This window comes from Myotis daubentonii, chromosome 1 (genome assembly GCF_963259705.1).
Source record: "Myotis daubentonii chromosome 1, mMyoDau2.1, whole genome shotgun sequence".
NCBI lineage: Eukaryota > Metazoa > Chordata > Mammalia > Chiroptera > Vespertilionidae > Myotis > Myotis daubentonii.
The window spans coordinates 107,770,137-107,792,820 of record NC_081840.1 but is presented as its reverse complement, the minus strand read 5'-3'; the positions used below and the strand labels follow the sequence as shown (position 1 = coordinate 107,792,820).

Genomic DNA, 22,684 nt, shown 5'->3' with positions numbered 1-22,684 from the left:
AACCTCCCCACCTGGCCATTCCCGGTCAGCCCTGTTCCCCATCCAGCTACAGCCTTTTGGCCCATGTTACCCACAACATGTCCATCCTACCCCTTTTGTCCTGGCCTGGCCTAAGCACCTCCAGTGCCTCAGCACTGAGCCAGGAACCCAGCAATGAGTCCACCTTTATACTCTATGACTTGACCTCAACCCTGCAGATAGTACCACCCTGCTCTCACAGACTCATGTCCTGAGATTTCTGGCTTTCTGGTCCAGTTTCCCTGGTGCTGATGGTCTTCCCGTGAGTGTCACCCTTCAGTGGATGCAGCTCATACCTGCTCCTAGTTTCTACCAGCCCTTGCCTCCAAGCCTGCATATCTTGGCAGAGTCCTGTGTACCAGCCTTGAGTGTGGGAGAGGCTTGGGGAGGATGGGAGGAAGGAAATGCAGCCCTGTTCAGAGGGAACCCCTAAGCCTGAAGCACTCATCTGCACACAATCACCAGAGACTGGAAAGCCTGGAAGGTGGGGTTCTGCTGTAGGAGATACCCATGGATGATGGTCAGAGAGGGTTTCCGGGCGGAGATGGTGGTGACCTATGGGGGTCAATGAGGACGAAGAGGAGGAGCCCCTTATCAGAGGGCAGAGTAGTGCCCACTTTGCTGGCCTCTGGGCCAGCTTCATTCCCTCCACTGCATAGCACTTGGGTGGGTGTTATCAGCTCCATCTAACAGATAGAAATGGAGGTTCAAAGAGGCTCAGAGACTCACTCATGCTCACACACTGTCATGGAGGCATTGCGGGCCTCTACCTCAGGTCTGGCATCTTTTTAGGCTCCTAAGTGGAGAGAGTAAGGGATTCTGGGGAGGAGGGCTGGAGGCTGGCATCTGCCACAAACCAAGCATCAAACAACTGCTAATTAACTTTCAGGGAAGGGGTGTGGGAAGATGAAGGGTGGCTTTCTGAGTTGTTCTTGTCCCCCTCCCCCAGCCCCCCAAGGCTTTTCTGTTATTTCCTCCCCCTGTGAGAGAGCCTTCACAATGAGGGGTTCCTATCCTTTGCCCCCTCATTGGGTGTCTTTTCAAAGAATAATTCCCCATTATACAGAGAGATTTAGCTTAATAGAAGCTGACAGATCATTCAGAGCAGTAATGTACTCCAGCTTCAGGCATTTAGTTTCCATGACCTGAACTCCCAGATTAAAGGCTCCTTGCCAGCACCTTGCCTATGTCCTCCCTGTACCCATTCTGTGACCTTGACTTCAGCTATGGGGTAGGTTACTCTTCCCTTATTCCCCACCCCCCTTCTTGGCGGACTCCTCCTCCCTCCTTTTCTCTCTCTTTCTTGAAAAAAAAAAGTATTTTTCTTCTTCTTTTTTTTTTTAATTGCTTAAAGTATTACAAAGGGTATTACATATGTGTCCATTTTATCCCCCCGCCCTAGACAGTCCCCTAGCCACCTCTATTCCCCAGCGTCTTATGTCCATTGGTTATGCTTATATGCATGCATACAAGTCCTTTAGTTGATCTCTTACCCCCCTACCTCCTGCCCCCCAACCCTCCCCGGCCTTCCCGCTGCAGTTTGACAATCTGTTTGAGGCAGCTCTGCCTCTGTATCTATTATTGTTCAAAAGTTTATAATGGTCTCTATTGTCCATGAATGAGTGAGATCATGTGGTATTTTTCCTTTATTGACTGGCTTATTTCACTTAGCATAATGCTCTCCAGTTCCATCCATGACGTTGCAAATGGTACGAGTTCCTTCCTTTTTACAGCAGCATAGTATTCCATCGTGTAGATGTACCACAGTTTTCTAATCCATTCATCTACTGATGGGCACTTAGGCTGTTTCCAAATCTTAGCTATGGTGAATTTGTGCTGCTATGAACATAGGGGTGCATATATCCTTTCTGATTGGTGTTTCCGGTTTCTTGGGATATATTCCTAGAAGTGGGATCACAGGGTCAAATGGGAGTTCCATTTTCAGTTTTTTAAGGAAACTCCATACTGTCTTCCATAGTGGCTGCACCAGTCTGCATTCCCACCAGCAGTGCACAAGTGTTCCTTTTTCTCCACATCCTCTCCAGCACTTGTCGTTTGTTGATTTGTTGATGATAGCCAGTCTGACAGGTGTGAGATGGTACCTCATTGTTGTTTTGATTTTCATCTCTCGGATGATTAGTGACTTTGAGCATGTTTCCATATGTCTCTTGGCTTTCTGAATGTCCTCTTTTGAAAGGTGTCTATTTAGGTCCTTTGCCCATTTTTTGATTGGATTGTTTATCTTCCTTTTGTTAAGTTGTATGAGTTCCCTATAAATTTTGGAGATTAGGCCCTTATCAGATATGACATTGGCAAATATGTTTTCCCACAGAGTGGGTTTTCTCGTTGTTTTGTTGATGGTTTCTTTTGCTGTGCAGAAGCTTTTTATTTTGATGTAGTCCCATTTGTTCATTTTCTCTTTAGTTTCAAGTGCCCTAGGAGCTGTATCAGTGAAGAAATTGCTTTGGCATATTTCTGAGATTTTGTTGCCTTTGGATTCTTCTAGAATTTTTATGGTTTCCTGTCGTACATTTAAGTCCTTTATCCATTTTGAGTTTATTTTTGTGTATGGTGTAAGTTGGTGGTCTAGTTTCATTTTCTTGCATATATCTGTCCAATTTTCCCAACACCATTTGTTGAAGAGACTATCTTGGCTCCATTGTATGTTCTTGCCTCCTTTGTCAAATATTAATTGAGCATATTGGTTCGGGCCGATTTCTGGGCTCTCTATTCTATTCCATTGATCTATATGCCTATTCTTGTGCCAGTACCAGGCAGTTTTGAGAACAGTGGCTTTGTAATACAACTTGATATCTGGTATTGAGATCCCACCTACTTTGTTCTTTTTAAGGATTGCTGCAGCTATTCGGGGTCTTTTTTTATTCCAGATGAATTTTTGGAAAGTTCGTTCTAGATCTCTGAAGTATGCCGTTGGTATTTTAATGGGAAGTGCGTTGAATTTATAGATTGCTTTGGGTAGTATGGACATTTTAATGATGTTGATTCTACCAATCCATGAACACGGTATGTTCTTCCATCTGTGTATGTCTTCCTCTATATCTTTTTTCAACGTCCTGTAGTTTTCTGAGTAGAGGTCTTTTACCTCTTTAGTTAAGTTTATTCCTAGGTAGCTTAATTTTTTTGGTTCAATGGAAATGGGATTGTTTTTATAATCTCTCTTTCTGAAAGTTCATTATTGGTGTATAGAAATGTCTCAGATTTCTTGGGGTTAATTTTGTATCCTGCTACATTGCCAAATTCATGTATTAAGTCTAGTAGCTTTTTGATGGAATCTCTAGGGTTTTGTATGTATAATATCATGTCGTCTGCAAATAAGGACAGTTTTACTTCCTCTTTTCCAATTTGGATGCCTTTTATTTCTTCTTCTTGCCGAATTGCAATGGCTAACACTTCCAGTACTATGTTGAACATGAGTGGTGAGAGGGGGCATCCCTGTCTTGTTCCTGTTCTTAGGGGAAATGGTGTTAGTTTTTGTCCATTGAGTATGATGTTGGCTGTGGGCCTGTCATATATGGCTTTTATTATGTTGAGGTATGACCCTTCTACTCCCACCTTGGTGAGGGTTTTTATCAAAAATGGGTGTTGAATTTTGTCAAATGCTTTTTCTGCATCAATTGATAAGACCATGTGGTTTTTTTCTTTCAATTTGTTTATGTGATGTATCACGTTTATTGATTTGCGGATATTGTACCATCCTTGCATCCCTGGGATAAATCCTACTTGGTCATGGTGTATGATCTTTCTGATGTACTGCTGGATCCGATTTGCTAAGATTTTGTTGAGGATTTTGGCATCTATGTTCATGAGGGATATTGGCCTGTAATTCTCTTTCATTGTGTTGTCTTTACCTGGTTTTGGTATCAGGATGATGCTGGCTTCATAGAATGAGCTTGGAAATGTTCCTTCCTCTTGAATTTTTTGTAGTAGTCTGAGGAGGATAGGTTTTAGTCCTTCCTTGAATGTTTGGTAAAACTCCCCAGTGAAGCCGTCTGGTCCTGGGCTTTTGTTTGATGGAAGCTTTTTGATGACTGCTTCAATTTCTTCCATGGTTATTGGCCTGTTGAGATTTTTAGATTCTTCCTGATTGAGTTTTGGAATGTTGTATTTTTCTACGAATTTGTCCATTTCCTCCAGGTTGTCTAGTTTGTTGGAGTAGAGCTGTCCATAGTATTTTTTAACAATCATTTGTATTTCTGTGGGGTCTGTTGTTATTTCGCCTCTATCGTTTCTGATTTTGTTTATTTGGGTCCTCTCTCTCTGCTTCTTGGTGAGTCTGGCTAGAGGTTTGTCAATCTTGTTTATCCTTTCAAAGAACCAGCTCTTGGTTTCATTGATTTTCTGTATTGTTTTTTTGGTCTCTATGTCATTTATTTCTTCTCTAAGCTTTATTATCTCCTTCCTTCTGCTCACTCTGGGGTTTTCTTGTTGCTCTCTTTCTAATTCTTTGAGTTGTAGAGTTAGATGATTTACTACCATTTTTTTTTTTTTTTTGAGATAGGCCTGTAGCTCTATAAACTTCCCTCTCAGGACTGCTTTCATTGTGTCCAATAGGTTCTGGATTGTTGTGTTTTCATTGTCATTAGTTTCCAGGATGTTTTTAATTTCTTCTTTGATCTCATTGGTAACCCAATCAATATTTAATAGCATGCTATTCAGCTTCCAGGTGTTTGAGTATTTTGGGTTGTTTTTATTGTAGTTTATTTCTAATATTATGCCATCGTGGTCTGCGAAGACGCTTTTTATGATTTCAATCTTCTTGAATTTGGGGATACTTTGCTTGTGACCCAATATATGGTCTATTTTTGAGAATGTCCCATGAGCACCTGAGAAGAACGTATATTCCCTGGCTTTGGGGTGAAGTGTTCTGAAGATGTCTGTTAAGTCCATCTGATCTAGTGAGTCATTTAGGATTGCTGTATCTTTGCTGATTGTTTGTCTATAGGACTTATCCAGTGCTGTCAATGGTGTATTAAAGTCCCCTACTATGATTGTATTGTTGTCGATCTCTCCTTTGATATCTTCCAGGAGTTTTTTTATGAATTTGGGTGCTCCTACATTGGGTGCATATATGTTTACCAGGGTTATATCTTCTTGTTGTATTGATCCCTTTAGTATTATGAAGTGGCCTTCCTTATCTCTTATTAAGGCCTTCACTTTGAGGTCTATTTTGTCCTATATAAGTATTGCTACCCCAGCTTTCTTTTCCTTTCCATTTGCCTGAAAGATATTTTTCCATCCTTTCACTTTCAGTCCGTGTGAGTCCCTTCTAATGAGGTGGGTTTCTTGTAGACAGCAGATGTATGGGTCATGTTTTTTTATCCATTCAGCCACTCGATGTCTTTTGGTTGGAGCATTTAGTCCATTTACGTTTAAAGTTATTATTGAAAGGTACTTGTTTGTAGCCATTTCTTTTGTGTGTGTGTGTGGCTGTTTTCTTTCTGAGCTTTTTATTTCTTCTTTTTATACCAGTCCCTTTAGCATTCCTTGCATTGCTGGCTTGGTGGTGATAAACTCCCTTAGCCTTTTTTTGTCTGTGAAGCTTCTTATTTACCCTTCGAGTTTGAATGATAGCCTTGCTGGATAGAGTATTCTTGGATTCAGTCCTTTGCTTTGCATCACTTTGTAAATTTCAGTCCATTTTTTTCTGGCCTGATGTGTTTCTGTTGAGAAATCGTTTGACAATCTAATGGGAGATCCCTTGTATGTAACTTTCCATCTCTCTCTTGCAGCCTGTAAGATTCTCTCTTTGTCCTGAACATTTGCCATGGTAATTATGATGTGTCTTGGTGTGGGTCTTTTCAGGTTCACCTTGTTTGGGACTCTCTGGGCTTGTGTGACTTTTTTCTTCCCCACCTCAGGGAAGTTTTCTGATATTATTTCTTCTATTAGGTTTTCTAATCCTTGTTCATCCTTCTGTTGTTCTGGTACTCCTATTATTCGTATGTTGTTTCGTTTCATGTTGTCCCAAAGCTCCCTTAGGCTCTCCTCCTGTCTTTTAATTTTTTTCTCCAATTGCAGTACATTTTGGGTGTGTTTTGCTTCCTTGTCTTCTAATTCACTAATTCGGTCCTCCGCTTCTCCTAGTCTACTGTTGATACCTTCAATGGAGTTTTTCATTGCAGCTATATTACTCTTCATTTCTTCTTGGGTGTTACTTAAGTTGTTGATTTTTTCATCTGTTTCTTCTAGCTTCTTCCATATGTTATTGATTTTTTCATGTGTTTCTTCTTGCTTCTTGCAGAGGTTGTCGATTTTTTCATCTGTTTCTTCTTGCTTCTTGTGGAGGTTGTCGATTTTTTCCTCCATCCGGTTTATGCAATCTAGGACCCTTATTCTGAATTCTTTTTCTGTCATGTTACATGCCTCTGTATTACTTAGCTGCTTTTCTGGAGAGTCCTCCTTCTCTTTCCTTTGGGGGTTTCTTTGTCTACCCATGTTTGATCTCACTGACATATCTAGACGTTGAGTCGTTCAGTGGTTGCTCCCTTGGTGGCAGTGACTCCTTGGTCTGTGGTTGCTCTTCGGGCGGTTGTGGTAGCAGCTGCTCTTCAGTTGGCAGCAGCTCCTCTGGTGGGTGCTGTTCACAGCTGTGGTGGCTCTTCTGGCTGGTGGGGCGAGGTTTCACATACAGCTGCTGTTCCTCAGCAGAGGATGTGGTGTTCAGGAGGTTGCTGTTGCTTGGATCTGCTGCGTTGATTTAAAGGTACAAAATACAACACAACAAGGCACCACGTACCAGGCACTATACACAAATATATTCACGATATTAATAATCCCAAATGAAGGTGACCACCCGAATTAAGAGAATTAGGGGATAAGGAAGAAGGGAGAGAAAAAGATAAAAGAGAAAAAAGAAAAGGAAAGTAGGGCCCAAAAATAGGAGTGCAAAAATAAAATTGGGAAAAAGGAGGGGGGAAAATAAAAGTAAGAAAAGAAAAGAGAAGAAAAAAAAATAGAGCGAAAAGAGAGAATGAAGTGGAAGAGGGGAAGAGACTTTTTTATATGAGGAGAATACTCCTATAGAACAGCCATTAATCCCAACAAATTCCAGCAACAGTTCCCTGGAGATGAATGTAAACTAGAAACAACCAATAATATAACGATGAAAATAGAATGGAGAACACTAATCGCAAAATAAAATAAAGAGAAAATAAAATGGCACTTTAAAAAATGGTAAAATGGTAGCAGTAATAATACTGGTTAAAAATAAGAAGGTAGTAATTAAAAGGGTAAAATCAGTTGATGGAAAAAGAAGAAAAAAAAAAGAAAAGAAAAAAAAAAGAAAAAAAAATTGGTTTCTTAGTTAAAAGGTGAAAAAAGAAAAAAAAAATTGCAGTAGTGAAGGTCCTTCGGTTCTTCTATTCTTCAGTGTGGCTCGCCTTAGACCTGCCAGGTATTCAGGAGAGTGTTGAGTTTCCCTGCGATATACTGTTCCTCTGTGTTGTAAACCACAGTCCTTATTGTAAAGCAGGCCGCATTTATTTCCCAGACTGCCTTATTTTGTGTTTAGCAGAGTCAGTTTGTGGGTCAGCCTCTGGATGGCAGTGTTCTGGGGTTGGCCTCTGAGGCTATAGGGCCTCTCTGTCCAGTGGAAGTTCACTGCCCAGAGCTGATTGCGTAATAGTTAGTTACTGGCGCTGTGTTGTTGCTGGGATTGAAAATCCCTCTATAGGCCAGACCCTGTTAACTCCCAGGGATTGATAAGGTTATTTTAATCCTTGATCTCGTACAGGGAGGAATCTGGGTGTGGCTGTGCTCCTTGCCTGGGGGCTGGGGGGAGGAGTCTCACTCTCTGGAGAGAGTGGCTGCCCCAGTCTTGGGCTCAGGGGTGTCTCAGCACTCAATTTGCTGCCACCTCTCCCGGCTCCCCCTCTCTCCCCAGTCTCTCCCCAGATTCCACTCCTCCGCACACTCTCCCTCTCTTCAGCACGGGTGAGTGTCTGTATCCGAAATGTCCCATGAACAGGATTCAGTGAAAACAAACAAACAAACGCCGGCCACGGAAACGGGGAAGGCTTGGTTTCTGTAAGCTTCTTCTCTTACCGGGACCGCATGGTCAGGTCAGCTCTTCAGGCTGCCCCCTTTAGGCTCAGTCCTCCGTGATCACAGAACCCAGCTCTCAATTTCCCTGGCGGCGCCAGGAATCCCGCGGTTCTCCTTTCCCCCGTCAGGGGCTGTGCCTGTCCCAAGGGACGCGGCTGTGTGCCACGCGGTCTCCCTCTGACCCTCTGGGCTCAGAGGTCTGGCAAACTTTCCTGCCCAAATCCCTGTTTTTTTTTACCTTTTCAGGGGAGTTCTGCTCTTCCTGGCTGCAAACCGTCTCACCAGCTGAGCAATTTCGCCAATTCGGTGTGGGTGTTACTAGTTTCAGCTGCTCATTCCATTTGCTCCCGGACATGACCTGGGACGCGTCTGCCTATATCGCCGCCATCTTCCGTCTCCATTTTTCTTCTTAAATATTCAGTTGAGAGGCTGTTGCTTAAATCCTGGGGACAGGCCCATGTGCTCTCTGCCAGCAGGCAATGGAACACCTGGTTGGCCAAACACTCTCTCAGCCACACAGCCTGGTGGTGTGCTGCACCTGGTGGGAAATCTGGGCAGCTAGACCCTTGAGCCTGGCATGGGCAGACAGAAGCTGAATGGATGGCAGCAGAGGAAGCACTTGAAAGCCTTTTATTGATCAAGAGAGCAGCATCTAGAGCTGCCTCCTTCAGGCCCCTGGAGGGTCCACTTGTTAGTTGTCTGTTTCTGCTGCTCTGTCTTATCTTTGTCTTGCCTTCTTAACCCTTTCTTTGCCCCCCTTTACCACCCCACCTTTAATCTGCTCACCAGGCTGCCTATTTGAGCTACCTTGCACTCCTGTGCAGGCAGCAGGGTGCATGGGAAAGCAATGGATATTTTGAATCAGCCAGTCCTGGGTTCAAATCCTGACTCCAGGACTTATAAGCTGTTTCTGTTCAGTTTAATATTTTGAATTTGGGCAAGTTCCTTAATCTCTCTGAGCCTTCATTCCCTCACCTGTAAAGTAAGATGCTATATTCTGAGGGTTCAGGGTGTAATGTGTGAGGAGTGGTGCTGTGGGTGGCAGCTTGCCCTTCCTTGGTGAACCCAGTCTTCCCTGAGGAGACTCCACTTTCTGATGCTCTGACCTCTCTTGCCCAGATACCCTTTCCCTGCCCCTCCCATCAGGAAAGGGAAAGGTGGTAAGGAGGGGTGTTTGGCAAGGTGGGCTTTGGATCTCCCTGGTCACAAGCTGCCTAGCTGCCTGTGTAGGTGTGAGGGGAAGAATGAGGTTGAGTGGGAGGGACCCTTCTCCTTGACTTCAGTTCTTGGGCAAAGCTTAGTGTCTGATACCAGGTCTGGCTTGAAGGAACTAACTTTTGAAGGGTTGAGGCAAGACTACGAGGGGAAAAAGGAGAGTGGATAGAGGTTCAGTGCCTGTGTAACCTGAGAGGAGGAGCCTTCCAGGCTAGGGCTCTACCCCCAGGTTTCAGAAGATTGGGTTAAGAGAGACTCTAACCTTCGTGGATGGGGAGTCTTGGAAGCTGGATGGAAGTAGTCAGACAGGCAAAGTTTCTCAATGTGTTTTCTAATTCTGCTTTGGGGTTGGCGATGTCCAATAATGTTGTCAAACATGTTGAAAGAGAATATGATGGCACCTTTGCCTCACAGGTGGGGGAGATTCCTGCTCCACCCAGGGCAGGGAATAGCAGGATGACCATTGGAGGTGCAGGAGGGTAAGGTCCCTAGGTATGAGGCCATAGAGATTATCTGGGTCTGTTGTGCTGTGGGACCTTGGGCTGGTCCCATTCCTTCTGGTCCTCAGTTTCCTCATCTGCTAAATGGCGTTAATCATCCTGTCCTATCTGCTTCATGGGTTGGGCAGAAGACCCATTTAGAGAATAGATGGGAGTGTCCTGTGATCTATAATGTTGTAATAATAACTATTATTCTGAGCATCACCTTGCCTTCCATTCACTCTTTATAACACCCACTTTGATCCACACAGTCTAGCTTTAATTCATATATTGATAAAATTGAAGAAACTCACAACTGAAAGCAATTACTCTTCCCATTTAGTGCAAACTCCACCCAACATATATGGCATACATGGTCCTCAGACCTCTGCTTGCATGCCCCTATGAGCTCAGTACTCCCAAATGCTAAAGAAAGATTTGTTTCCCTGAAATCTTTTCTTACTGGGCCTAGCTCTATTTTCTGGGCCCATAAATGCCAAGTATCTTAGTCGGAGACCTCAAGTCCCAGAGGGCATGGGTTCCAGGCCCACCTCTTCTTGACAAGCCCCTGTGAGCAGACCTCATTTTATCAAAGATCTTCTGCACAAATACACTGAGGACTGGGCATGGCTGTCTGGAGGTGGTTACACCATCTCCAGAACTGAAGTGGCTGGCTCACCAGCCCCAGGGTCTCCTGGCCATCAGGCTCCCCAGCCACTTTGTGCAGTTGGCTCTGGGCACTACTCTCAGGATTCACCCATGCTTTACTAACTCTCTCTTGTCCACTTGGGCCCATTCCTAGGGCAAGTGAAGGGGTCCTTTGTACAAAGGACCCTGCCTCCTTAATTGACCCCTCTCAGGCTAGACCTACTTTCAAGATTCCATCCTAATATTTGCCAAAAAAGTTGTTCCAAGCAGGCTCAAGGGCCAGCCCTATCAATGCCAGGGAGAATCCACTCCAGGGGCCAGTCTGACCCCTCTGCGCATTCCTCCTGGACATGGTTATTTAGCTAACCACTGAGGAACCCAGCCAGTTTTCTGTCTCATCCACAAGGATGTCATAAGAGCATGCCATTCTTTTCTTTTTTTGCACTTGATTATTTTATTTTCCAGTCAGCCAACTGTCCTAACTGAAGGCTTTCTTCCATTTTTATGCAATGACTGTCCTCTAGAAAAAGCAATGAATCTGCCTCTAGCTTCATCCTCTTCAACCTTTTGGACCAGTGGATGTAAATTTCTGATTAAAGTGATCTTACTGCCCTGGCTGGGCGGCTCAGTCAGAGCATCATCCTATACATCAAAGGTTGCAGGCTCGATTCCCAGTCAGGGCACATACCTAGGTTGCAAGTTCCATCCCTGGTCGGGTTGTGTGGTGCATACGGAAGGCAACTGGTCAATGTTTCTCTCACATCAATGCCTCTCTCTCTCCCTCCCGCTCTCTCTCTCTCTCTTGAAATCAATTGGTGAGGATTAAAATAATAATGAAAGTGATATTACCAAGTTTAAATTCATAATTAAAAATTCTTCTTTTAATGTCTTCAGGCTTGATTGGGAGAAGGGCTGGGCCCTGTACCTTTCTTCTTCCCTTCCAGTCTATTCCCAGAGCTGAAGAAGGCACAGAAGCCCAGCTCTCCAGCATAGCCACTGTGGTCAGCCTTGCTTTCAGTTGATTCCTCATGCTGGACTTTTCTTTAAGGTTCTTTGTAGCCTAGAAGAGCATCAAAGTCTACATTCATGTCATACTTGATGATGGACACGGCCTTATCAGGCTTGATCTCCATCATCCACACCTCATAGATCTTGCTGTAGTTTGCCTTTCCCCAGTAGTCAGACAGGCAAAGTTTCTCAATGTGTTTTCTAATACTGCTTTGGGGTTGGTGATGTCCAGGAAGTCAGGGCTCTGAGGCTGAAATTTGGAGTTCGTGGCCATTTGAAGATTGACACTTTCCACTTGAACCAGGCACCCTCTTTCACCAACAAATCCTGCATTATCTATTGTGGGAGGTAGTAGATGCCCTCTTCAGTCACTAATTCCAGCACACCACTGTGTTTCATGCAGTCCAAGTTCTTGTTGGTAAGTTTAAACAGCATGGGGTAGGTAATGTTGAGTCAGCTGAGTTGATCAAAGGCCAAGGATGGCATAATTATCTTCCTGTCTTTCTCCACATTTGACCTGTCATTAGTCCCCATGACCATGGGCATGGAGATGCATCTATACTCCATGGAGAGGCATTTCTGGTAGACCCAGGGAATAATGTTGTCAAACATGTTGAAAGAGAACATGATGGCAACTTTGCCTCACAGATGCCACTAGGTCCTGGGAACACATGCCATCCGTTTTGAGCAGCCAAGGAACGAGGTGTGGTTATCTTGCATGACTCTTTGGTAGTGAACTCCTCACACTGCCTATTGTCTTTACTGGTGTTCTGTGTAGGCGCTTTTAGAATTTATATTAGAATGGACATGAAACTCACTAGTCTAAGCCCAAATTGACTTCCTCTTTTTAAAACAAAAGGGGAATGATGCTAATATTTATAAATGCCAGTTCTTCACATATATAATTTCATTGGATCTTCATCACAACTTTGTGTGGGAGGATTGTGACTAAAATTCTAATTCTACAGATGAGGGCACTGAGCCTTGGGAAGGGAAATAACTTACCCAGCGTCCCAGAGCTAGCAAGGGACAGAGCCAGAACTCAAACTCTGGATGGTCTTACCTTCAATCTCATGCTTTTCCCAGATGCTGCCTCTCACCCCAGCCCCCATGCTTCCTCCTGTAATTGCTCACAGGTTCACCTGGTATATGTTGGGGCCATGCTCTGGGCCAGCCACTCTGCAGCCCTCCCATCCTGTCCTTTTCTGTCTTTTGGACAGTCTTTTTCTCCTGTCAACCTGAGTGTTGTACCCAATCTCTGCTCCTCCATAAAACCACCCCCTGGCCTGGTGGCTCAGTGGTTGAGTGTAGACCAGCCATGGGCAAACTATGGCCCACAGGCCGGATCCGACCCGTTTGAAATGAATAAAACTATTGAAAAAAAAGACCGTACCCTTTTATGTAATCATGTTTACTTTGAATTTATATTAGTTCACACAAACACTCCATCCATGCTTTTGTTCCAGCCCTCTGGTCCAGTTTAAGAACCCATTGTGGCCCCCGAGTCAAAAAGTCTGACAGAAGCCAGAGGTCACTGATTTGACTCCTGGTCAGGGCACATGCCCGGGTTGTGGGCTCAGCCCCCTATAGGGGGCATGCAGGAGACAGCCGATTTATGTTTTTCTCCCGTTGATGTTTCTGTCTCTCTCTAAAATCAATTAAAAAGCATATTTTAAAAAATAAAGAAGGGGGAAGGGAAGCTTAAAAATACATGTAAAAGTCACAACCTAGAGAGACAGGCAAAAACTGAGATTTAATAATAAGATTATAGAATGCTTCTCTCCCCACCTACTCCCCCCTCCCCCCCAACATACACACACACACACACACACGCACACACACACACACACACACACACTGGGGCAAGGAACAGAGCAAGGGGTTGGGGGGAGAAATATGCCCCTCAGGGGATGAGATACTCTAGGGGTGGTTGACAATTTTCATGGGTGGCTCATTTGCTGTGATATTATAGTAGTTATATTTAGTAGTTTTCCGGGGTCCAGCCCCAGCGGGTCCAGGGGTCCCCAAAGGTGTGGACGGAGTCGGCGAAGAAGGAATGACATGGAGACAGCGTTCAGTTGATCAGCAGCCTGGCCAGGATCTCTAGCCAGGATCTCCAGCAAAGTTCTGGTTAGGATCTCCAGCCAGGTTCTGCAGGTTCTCCAGCCAGGTCCAGTCACCAGGTTCTAGTCAGGTTCTCTTGCCATGTTCTATAGTCAGGTTCAGTCCAGGATCTTTTGCCATGTTCTCTCCAGCGAAGTTCTTCTGTCTCCAGGATCCGTGTAGGTTCTGTCTTCTGAATTCGGTGTTCTAAGTTCTGTCTCTTTCTGTCTTGTTACATCTGTATTTATACCAGTTGATTCAATCCCATCAATCTCTATTCCAAAGGTTAGGGCGTTTCTTATCTCCATTCCAGGGAGTAAAGATTATGTAGCTTAAGCATGATTGTTCGTAGTTAAAGTGATTAATTACCTGCCTGGCACTTAGTTAAGGGGTTTTATTCCCTCCCTAACTTCAGGGGAAAATCCCTACCTGGGGAAACAACCTTTCTCAGAGAGGTGACCTTGGTTAAAACACAGCGCCAAGAAGGTGAGCAAACATATTAAGAACCGTATGCCATATATGCCAGGTCCCTTGAAACAGCAAGGATGGACCGGCTCCCGGCAGTAGTTGAGTTTGATTTGGGGAGTCTGGTGGTAAAAGCAGTATATGTCTGTGGTAGAAGATCTAGGAGTCACCCTTGATGCCTTTTTCTTACCCCACCCTTTACATCCAGCACATCAGCTAACTATTACTTCTGCTACAACTTACATGCTAAATCTGGCTAGTCCTCACTCACCTGGCCAAGCCTGGTTTCCTTGTCCTTGGGCAACTACAATAGCCAACCCACTAGTCCCCTGCTCAGGAGCCAGTTCCCCTTCAATCCAGGCTCTACTCAGCAGCCCCAAGGAATTTCACAATGAAGAAAACATTATAGCAGGTCTGTGTTAAAACCCTCTAGTGACTCTTCATTACACCTGGAATAAAATCCAAAGCTCTTACCTTTGCCCTCAGGGCCCAACATTCCTCTGTAGCCTCATTTTCTGCAGTTGCTCCCATCTCTGCCCACTTCATTCCAGGCACCTGGCCTGCCTGCTGTTCCTCAGAAACACCTGCTCCTTCCTACTTCTGCTCTTTGCCCATTTCTCCTACTCTACATGGTGAATTTCTTACCATGTAGGTATCAATTCAGATGTGACCTGTATAGAAAGCCCTTCCCTGATCCCCCAGCTAGAGTTACCCCCTAGCCAGTGTCTAGGCACTCTGTGTCACATTACCAGGTTTGATTATCTTTTTTTTAAGACTTGATTTTTTTTTAATTTAACATTTTTATTGTTGACACGATTGCAGAGGTTCCCCATTTGCCCATCTCCACCCAGTTCCCCCCCTCACCACACTATTGTCAGTGTCTATGGGCTATGCATTCCTTCACCTTCCTTTATCCAGTTCCCCTATCCCCTCCTTTCTGACATCTGTATTTCTGTTCCATGCATCCATGACTCTGGTTCTATTTTGTTCATCACTTTGTTTTGATCATTAAATTCCACATATAAGTGAGATCATATGGTATTTGTCTTGCTCTGACTGGCTTATTTAGCTTAGCATAATGCTCTCCAGGTCCATTCATGCTGTCAAAAGGTAAGAGTTTTCTTTTTTACAGCCTTAATTGTACTTATCACTGTCTGGAATTATCTTTGTTATTCATTTGCTTATTATCTATATCCTTGTCCTTATGAGAATACCACATGTCTGTCTTGTACTCCACTGAATCCCCATTACCTGTAATACACCTAGCATATAGTAAGTGCTCATTAATTATTTGATGACAGAATGAAAAATAACATAGAAACATATAAAGGAGAAATATAGCATCATACAATTGTGGATATAGTAGCAGTTAATAATGTAGTGTGTGTGTGTGTGTGTGTGTGTGTGTGTGTGTACTGGAAATCATCTGCCCTTTTAATGATAGGCTTGCGGGTACCTGAGCCAGAAGCACTGCATGCATGAGAGACACAATTGTGTGGTCATATGCACACAATGCATGTGTATACACACTTGTTTCCTCATTTACTGCAGTGTGACCTCTGGTAAGGTGTTTCACCTTTAGGGACTCAGTTGTTCCACCTGTGGAACAAGGCGGCCTGGATTGGAGGCAGAGGCCTGGATGCCATGGCCTCTTGAGGTAAGGCCTTGCCAGTAGCAGGAGTATGCAGGCAACTAGCCTGTTGTGCTGTGCTCAAGAAGACGGGAGATGTTTACTGAATTCACCGCTACACAGGACTGCCCCCCTTTCCTTCTGAGGTGAGAATCTCACTCAGGCAGGAAGGAGTAGGGGGCAGGAAATTGGCAGAAAAGCCTGGAGACATGAGCTTTGCTCCTGGGAGGTAGATTACCATTGCAGTAGGTGACTCTTGGATGCATCTGCAGGTTTAATTTGATGTTGTTATTTTTGTGTGTGCTTGGTATTTAAAAACAAACAAACTTTAGTACATTTCTTGAACTTTTTTCTTTCAATTGCTACAAAAAGAATTTCCATGAAATTAAAAAGGGAAAACACACATATCTGTGCTACACCTTGATTTTTGTTTGTGAGGGCAATACCAGAACCCTGCAGCACATGTGGGAAGTACAAGTGGCCCTGGACGTCAGGCAAGTTACTTTATGTCTTGTGCCTCAGATTCCTTATCCAAAAAGTAAAGATCTAATAATTGCTCCCTCTTTCAGTTGTTGTATAGATTACAAGTCTACATTTATAAAGCCCTTATTTGAAAGGTGCCTGACACTTAGTATGTATCAGTTAAATAAGATAAGTAAATAACTAGAAAGAACAGGGCACCCATAATGCTCTCATGCTAGCACAAAGAGGCCGCTGTGGGATCTCTCCTTAGAGTCAGAAAACTAGAGTTCAAGCTCCCACTCTGTCCTTACTCCCCATGTAACCAGGGATATGTATGTGGCTTCCCTAAGCCTCAGCTCCTCCATTTGTAGAATGGTTATATAATCTGAACCTGGCAATGCTGTGGGTAACGGATGTGAATGGGCTCAGTGAATATAGAGCCATGTACACCATGGCAACCCAGCTCCCACCCTCATCTACTTCAATTGTTAGGTAAACATGGCTGTGTAATATTCCATCAAGCAGAGGTGTCATGATACACTTTGCCATCTCTATTGTGGGATGTTTAGGCAGTTTTCAGCACCTTCCTGTTATAAATAACCCTGCAGTGAGCAGCTCTGTGCCCTGAGCAGTTCCCCTCTAGTGGGTTATTTCCCTAGGCAACCTCAGGAATATTCATTGAGGCTGCTTTGCTGGGGGACAGGGGGACAGGCCAGCAGCAATGACTGGGAGAAAGAGGTTCCTTCAGAGGTGGTCTGATACACTGTCATAGAAGCAGCAGAATGGGTAGGGGGGCAGCAAGACATGTAGTTCTAAGCATGATAGGAAAAGCAAGGCATCTAGTTGAACAGTGCTGAGCATGATGGGAAAAACAGGGCATCTGGTGTGATAGTGCTGAGCATGATGGGAGAACATGAGGCCACCATGAGCAGCACAGAGTTGGTGCTGTGGAGAGTTTAGACTAGGCGGTAGATGAATTAGATTCTGGGTTTGCCCTTACTGCTGCATGACCTTAGGCAAATTCCTTCTGTTAGGTTAGGTGGCTCAGGAGGCGGCGAAGGAAATAAAGAGAGTTGATCAGAAAAGGAAGGAAGGAAAGAAAGTTTATTCTGCGTCCCTGGGAGACCCACGTACCCCCAAGGACAGGGCACATGGATTCATGCCAACAGGGAGGGGGGCACTTTTTTTATACTGCGGTTGGGTGAGGGGCGGGGACATGAGCTGAGGTATTCAGCTGAGGAAGTTTCAGCTGCAGGGGGTCAGCAAGGTATTCAGGAATGAGTCAGTATCTGTGTGGGGGTCCTTGTGGATTCAGGGAGAAGCCTGTATCTGTGTCTGGCCAGGGGGAGTCCATTATCTCGTCACATGTCTGCATGTATCCGATTTTGGGCTCTCTCCGACCTAACACCTTCCTCTCTCTGGACCTCAGTTTTCTCCACATACTGTGGCCAGGACTGGGCAAGGGTTGGTCCAGAACTGTGTTTTCCATTATGGTAGCCACTAGAGCCAGCCGTGGGCAAACTATGGCCCGCGGGCCGGATCCGGCCTGTTTGAAATGAATAAAACTAAAAAAAAAGACCGTACCCTTTTATGTAATGATGTTTATTTTGAATTTATATTAGTTCACACAAACACTCCATCCATGCTTTTGTTCCGGCCCTCCGGTGCAGTTTAAGAACCCATTGTGGACCTCGAGTCAAAAAGTTTGCCCACCCCTGCACTAGACCAATGATGGTGAACCTTTTGAGCTCAGCGTGTCAGCATTTTGAAAAACCCTAACTTAACTCTGGTGCTGTGTCACATATAGAAATATTTTGATATTTGTAACCATAGTAAAACAAAGACTTATATTTTTGATATTTATTTTATATATTTAAATGCCATTTAACAAAGAAAAATCAACCAAAAAAATGAGTTCGCGTGTCACCCGACACGTGTGTCATAGGTTCGCCATCACTGCTCTAGACACATGTGGCTATTTCAATTTAAAAGTAAATTAATAAAATAAAATAATTAATTTTTTAGTCATGCTATCCACATTTTAATACCCAATTGTAGCTAATGGCTACCACATTCAACAGCACAAGCATAGAACATTCCATCATTGCAGAAACTCTATTGGACTGGGCCTGTCTAGAGGCATTTCTAGATAGCCAGTCAGCCTTACTGTGTTGTGATTCGTGATCTCTGTCATCATGCATTGAAATGGCCAAGAGTAAGGTGAGCAGCCCTTAGCTCAGAGGACTCATTAAGTATCTAAAGAGGCTAAGTGACTTTATAAAGATCAGGACTCCGGGAGTGTTTTGAATCTGAAAAAGCTACCCCTGTTTCTCTGCCCAAAGTTTCCAGCTTGGCCTCGGAGAGAGATTGGGGAAGAGTGTGAGCCCTGCTAGGGTGGCCTCCACCCAGGGATAGTGCCCAAGAGAAGATGGCTTGAAGGCAGAGTAGGTGACCTCCTGTTTCCTCAGACAGGAGAGCCCTTGGAGGGGCTACACGTATCTCTGCCAATGCCTGAGACACCACCATCTGTTCCCTTGGGTAAACAATATCCTCTCTAGAATTGTTTTGGAAGTCTAGACTATAGATTAAAGAAGATGGCTACCTTACTCACCTTGTCCCACTCTTGCTGCCCCAGGCTTAGTTCTGGGCACTCACTGGGGGAGGAACTGTAAGAAATGAGTCTCCACACTTGAGGGTGAAGCTCCTCCACCCCCTCCCCACCACCAAACTCACACACTCTGGCAACAGCATATGGATTCCAGCTGCGCCTGCCCACAACCCTCTCTTTTCTTCAGGGGGCAGATGCTTTTCTGCAACCTGCAGGTTCTCCCGGGGGGAGGGGAGGGGCCTGTGAGAAGGGGCAGTAAATGGGGAAAATAAGATTTGAGGAAATGCTCACTCTTGCTTTTGTTTTCTAGGGGTCCCAAGGCCATGTCTTGTCTGACCTAAGTCTTTGGGGCCACACAGCCTCCCACTGGCATTCCAGCATGCTGGCCCTGTCCAGCCCCTGGACCAGCTTCCAAGCTTCCTCTGTACCCCAGCCTGGATCAAAGGGACTCCTCAAGCTTTGGGACTCAGTGGGGCACAGTAGCAGCCACGATAGGTGGCATCCCCACCCTGCCTACTCCCTGGCTCCTAGGAATACCTGAGCCTTCCTGGGCCCTGGAATAGGAAGGATACCTTTATGAACACTATCTGTCAGGATCCCTTTGGATGCAAGTAACAAAAAACCTATTTCAATAAATGAAATGTAACCAAAGTGTCCAGAGGTAGGATGGACTTCAGTCAGGGTTTGATCCAGTGGCTTAAACAATGTGACCAGGATCTGTCTGTATTCTTCTGTTTCTCTTCCTTGGTGATGGCTCTATTACTAATGGCTTTTCACAAGATATGGTCACAAGATGTCTGCCAGCAATTTCAGAGTCAACCTCCTTCCAGGTTTAAATCTGGGGTTTGGCAGAGATAAAATCTGCTTTCCTGATTTTGTCTCCACTGAAACCCCAGATTTAAACCTGAAGTTGATCTCTTGTGCCCTATTGGCAAGATTTGGATAATCTCAATCCTTTAACTGGGTCCACAGGGCTTGGAAATATAGATGGGTTGGCGGGCAGGGTCTATCCTTCCCCACTGTGTGACCAGGAATGAGGGGAGAGTGTTTCCTAAAGGAAGTTTATGGTCCTACTGGCAGGAAGGAGATGCCTCCAACTGGGAGAGGCAAATAACCAATGATTATTATAGACAGTCTGCATCATGCTCTTTTTCAAGGCCCTGTTTAGGTTTAGGGTTCTCCTCTAGGAAGCGTCTGCTGACTACTTCAGCCAGTAGTTATCTCCTTTAGTCCATCTTCTAGATCCACCTTTTTACAGAGGGAAAGACCAAAGCTCAGTGTGTATTTTCTCATGAATACTCTATTGGTTACTGCATCAGTGCCAAAGTGAGCTACTTTCTTTGCCTTGGCTGCTGAGAAACTCATAGCTGGCTTGTGGCCCGTTTCTAATTACTACTCAGGATGCCATGATATGCAGTTGCTCAATGATCTTGCCTCTGTCTTTATCCTTTTCTCTTATTTTTTCCCGTTTTATTTTCTTCTTATTTTTTGGCTTGTGCTGTTCTCAGCAATATCAAACTCTTTTAGAATGAGGTGGGTATAAATAACCAAGAGTGGTTGTAATGAACCATTCAGAACCAACTATAGCCAAATGCTAGGCCTTCCCCTTCCTAGGGGCAGGGGAGGGGTGGGGTCAAGTTCAGAGTCAAGCCTTTCCCCAGGGAGACACCAAAGCTTGAACATGGTGGCCCCACAATAGTGGCCACCCTGCCCTCCATAAGTCAGGAATGGCATTGTTCTGCTTCCCACCTGCTTCCCTCTCCTCTCCCCATTTTATCAGGAGCTAATGGAAGAGGCTGGGAAACCTAGTCCTCTGATAATTAAATTTATTTAATGGGTATTCAAGTGGAGTAATGAGAAGTTTAATGCAGTGATTAGATTTTTCTTTAATTAATTAAAATGATAATCATGTGTCTTGCCAGCAAACCAACTTGACCCCCTGCTTGAGAGTAGCAGACAGAGACAGAGGGAGGCTGGATGGGTGGGGGCTGAGGCATGGTATAGCCTTTTGCCCTGGCATTCACACTTTTAGAAGTAAGCCCAGCTCTGATGCCTACTCAGGCCAATCTCTGATTCAGCTCCCATTTCTGAGCCCTGTGAGTGCCAGGTCTCGGCTAGACCCAGGATGGAGGTTTCAGAGCAGGGTCATCAAGGGTGGCTTAGAGCAAAGAGCACTAAGGAAGGATTCCAGGCACTGTGACAGGAGTAGGCATTTGGTTGGCATATCTCATTGTCACGTGCCAGCTGATACCTTCACCCGTGTGTTCAGCTAAACTTGGGTTTACCTCCATTGACACTAGAATGCCTGGGCTAATGGAGTGGGGGCAGTGGGGTGGATAATAGAAGAACCTGAGGTAACCCACAAACTACTTCTCCTTGGATTGGGAATGCATCCATGACACAAAGCTGGCCATGCTTGCTGTGTTTCTGAAGGCCAGCTAGGGATACAAGAATGTACTTCCCACCTTGAGCCACCTCTGCTGAGGTCATATGACTGGTACAAAATGATTGTGGGGATCCCAGCATAGCTGTATGGAGTGGAGCACAGGATAGGCCTTACCAGGGTAGAGGGTGAGAATAGTGGGGACTCAAAGACAGGCCCTGACATCCCAGAAGAAGGTTATATTGTTTTCAAATCAATGGGTAAGGCTGGGGAGATTCCTGAGCCTTGAGGAGAAGGGAAGCAGAAAACTTCCTTCATTGAGCCCTGACCCAAGCCCCACATTGAACCCTGATTCTGGACAGACTGAACCTTGTACCTGGTCCCATACTGGCCCTGATCCCAGCCCCACATTGAGCCTACCATTGTCATGGATATATCAACAGAGAAATAGGTGTCCGGGTAGAAAGGGTGAATGGCCCTGTTTTTCCATCCCTACTGCCAGTTCTACTGCCTGTGGGTGAGACTCCTGTGCCCCGCCTCAAACTCTGGAATGGATGAGATGAATCAGACATGATCCCTGCTCACAGGACTGGTGGGGGAGGTGACAAGCACACAGGCAATGACAGCCTAGTGATCAGAGATGAGGTGCAGGAGGCCCAGAGACTGGGAGGCTGTGGACTTGCACTTAGAGCATTCCTTTGGCAGCAGGTGAGTGGGGAGGTGCTGGAGGCAGTCCAGTGAGGAGGTTGAGAGTAGGTCTCTGGGTCTTGATGAGGTGAGAGATAAGGCAGATGTCACCCATGGAGAGGTGAGGAGGCTAGGGTAAGTGATCCCCTCCCCAGAACTGGTTGTGACTCCCCCAGGGCACCCTCAGCTCCTGGTGAACCAAAGGACTCACCTGTGGGGTTTGATGGTGTGCCAGGACCGGGCTGATAACATTACCTCATAAGAAAGGTGTTTTTTCTCCATTTCACAGAAGAGGAAATGGAGATGTGAGGGACTTACCTGACCTTACTCATCTGTAGCAGCCTGGTGGGGCATGTTCCCAGGTCTTGCAGCCTCCAGGCCTGTACACTGCTGTTCCCTCCAGTGAACTTGCCCTGGGTGGTGGAGCTCCTCTTCTTCTGACTCTCCACCCCCCATCTGGTAAATAGAGCCTAGGCTCTGAGGGGTGGGAGATTTGAGCTTGGGAAAGTCAGACTGGTATCCAGGGCTTCCAACCCCAACTGAGGTCCTTGAAGTAGGGGAGATGTGGGGAGCTCTGATTGGGTAGGGGACTAGCCCTAGGAAGAAGGGTCTTTGGTTTCATTCATTCCCACCCTTCCCTACCCCTCCACGGATCCCACTCCTTTGGATTTCCACTACCCTACTCCATTTCCTTCCTTCCATGGCCCAGCGCTTTCTGAATAACCAGACCTAGAGAAACCACCCACGTGAGGAAATTGAGGCGCTGAGAAAGGCAGGGACCCACTCAAGATCAAGGGGCTTCTTCCTCTCTTATCTCTTTAAGGTGAAGAGTCTAAAATCACATTATCTTGAATGTACACTTTAAACAAAAGGATTGCAGGAGAGGCCTTGTAGAGACATGTGCACACAAACTT

General features: G+C 45.2%; 1 protein-coding gene and 1 pseudogene across 9 annotated transcripts in view; one reads left to right on the top strand and one right to left on the bottom strand.

Annotated features, from left to right (window-relative positions):
- LINGO1 (leucine rich repeat and Ig domain containing 1) overlaps nt 1-22,684 on the top strand; it is a 270,078-nt gene that overhangs the window by 131,122 nt on the left and 116,272 nt on the right. The gene's annotated exons all lie outside the window — the stretch shown is intronic.
- On the bottom strand, nt 463-12,059 carry LOC132228183 (ubiquitin recognition factor in ER-associated degradation protein 1-like; annotated as a pseudogene).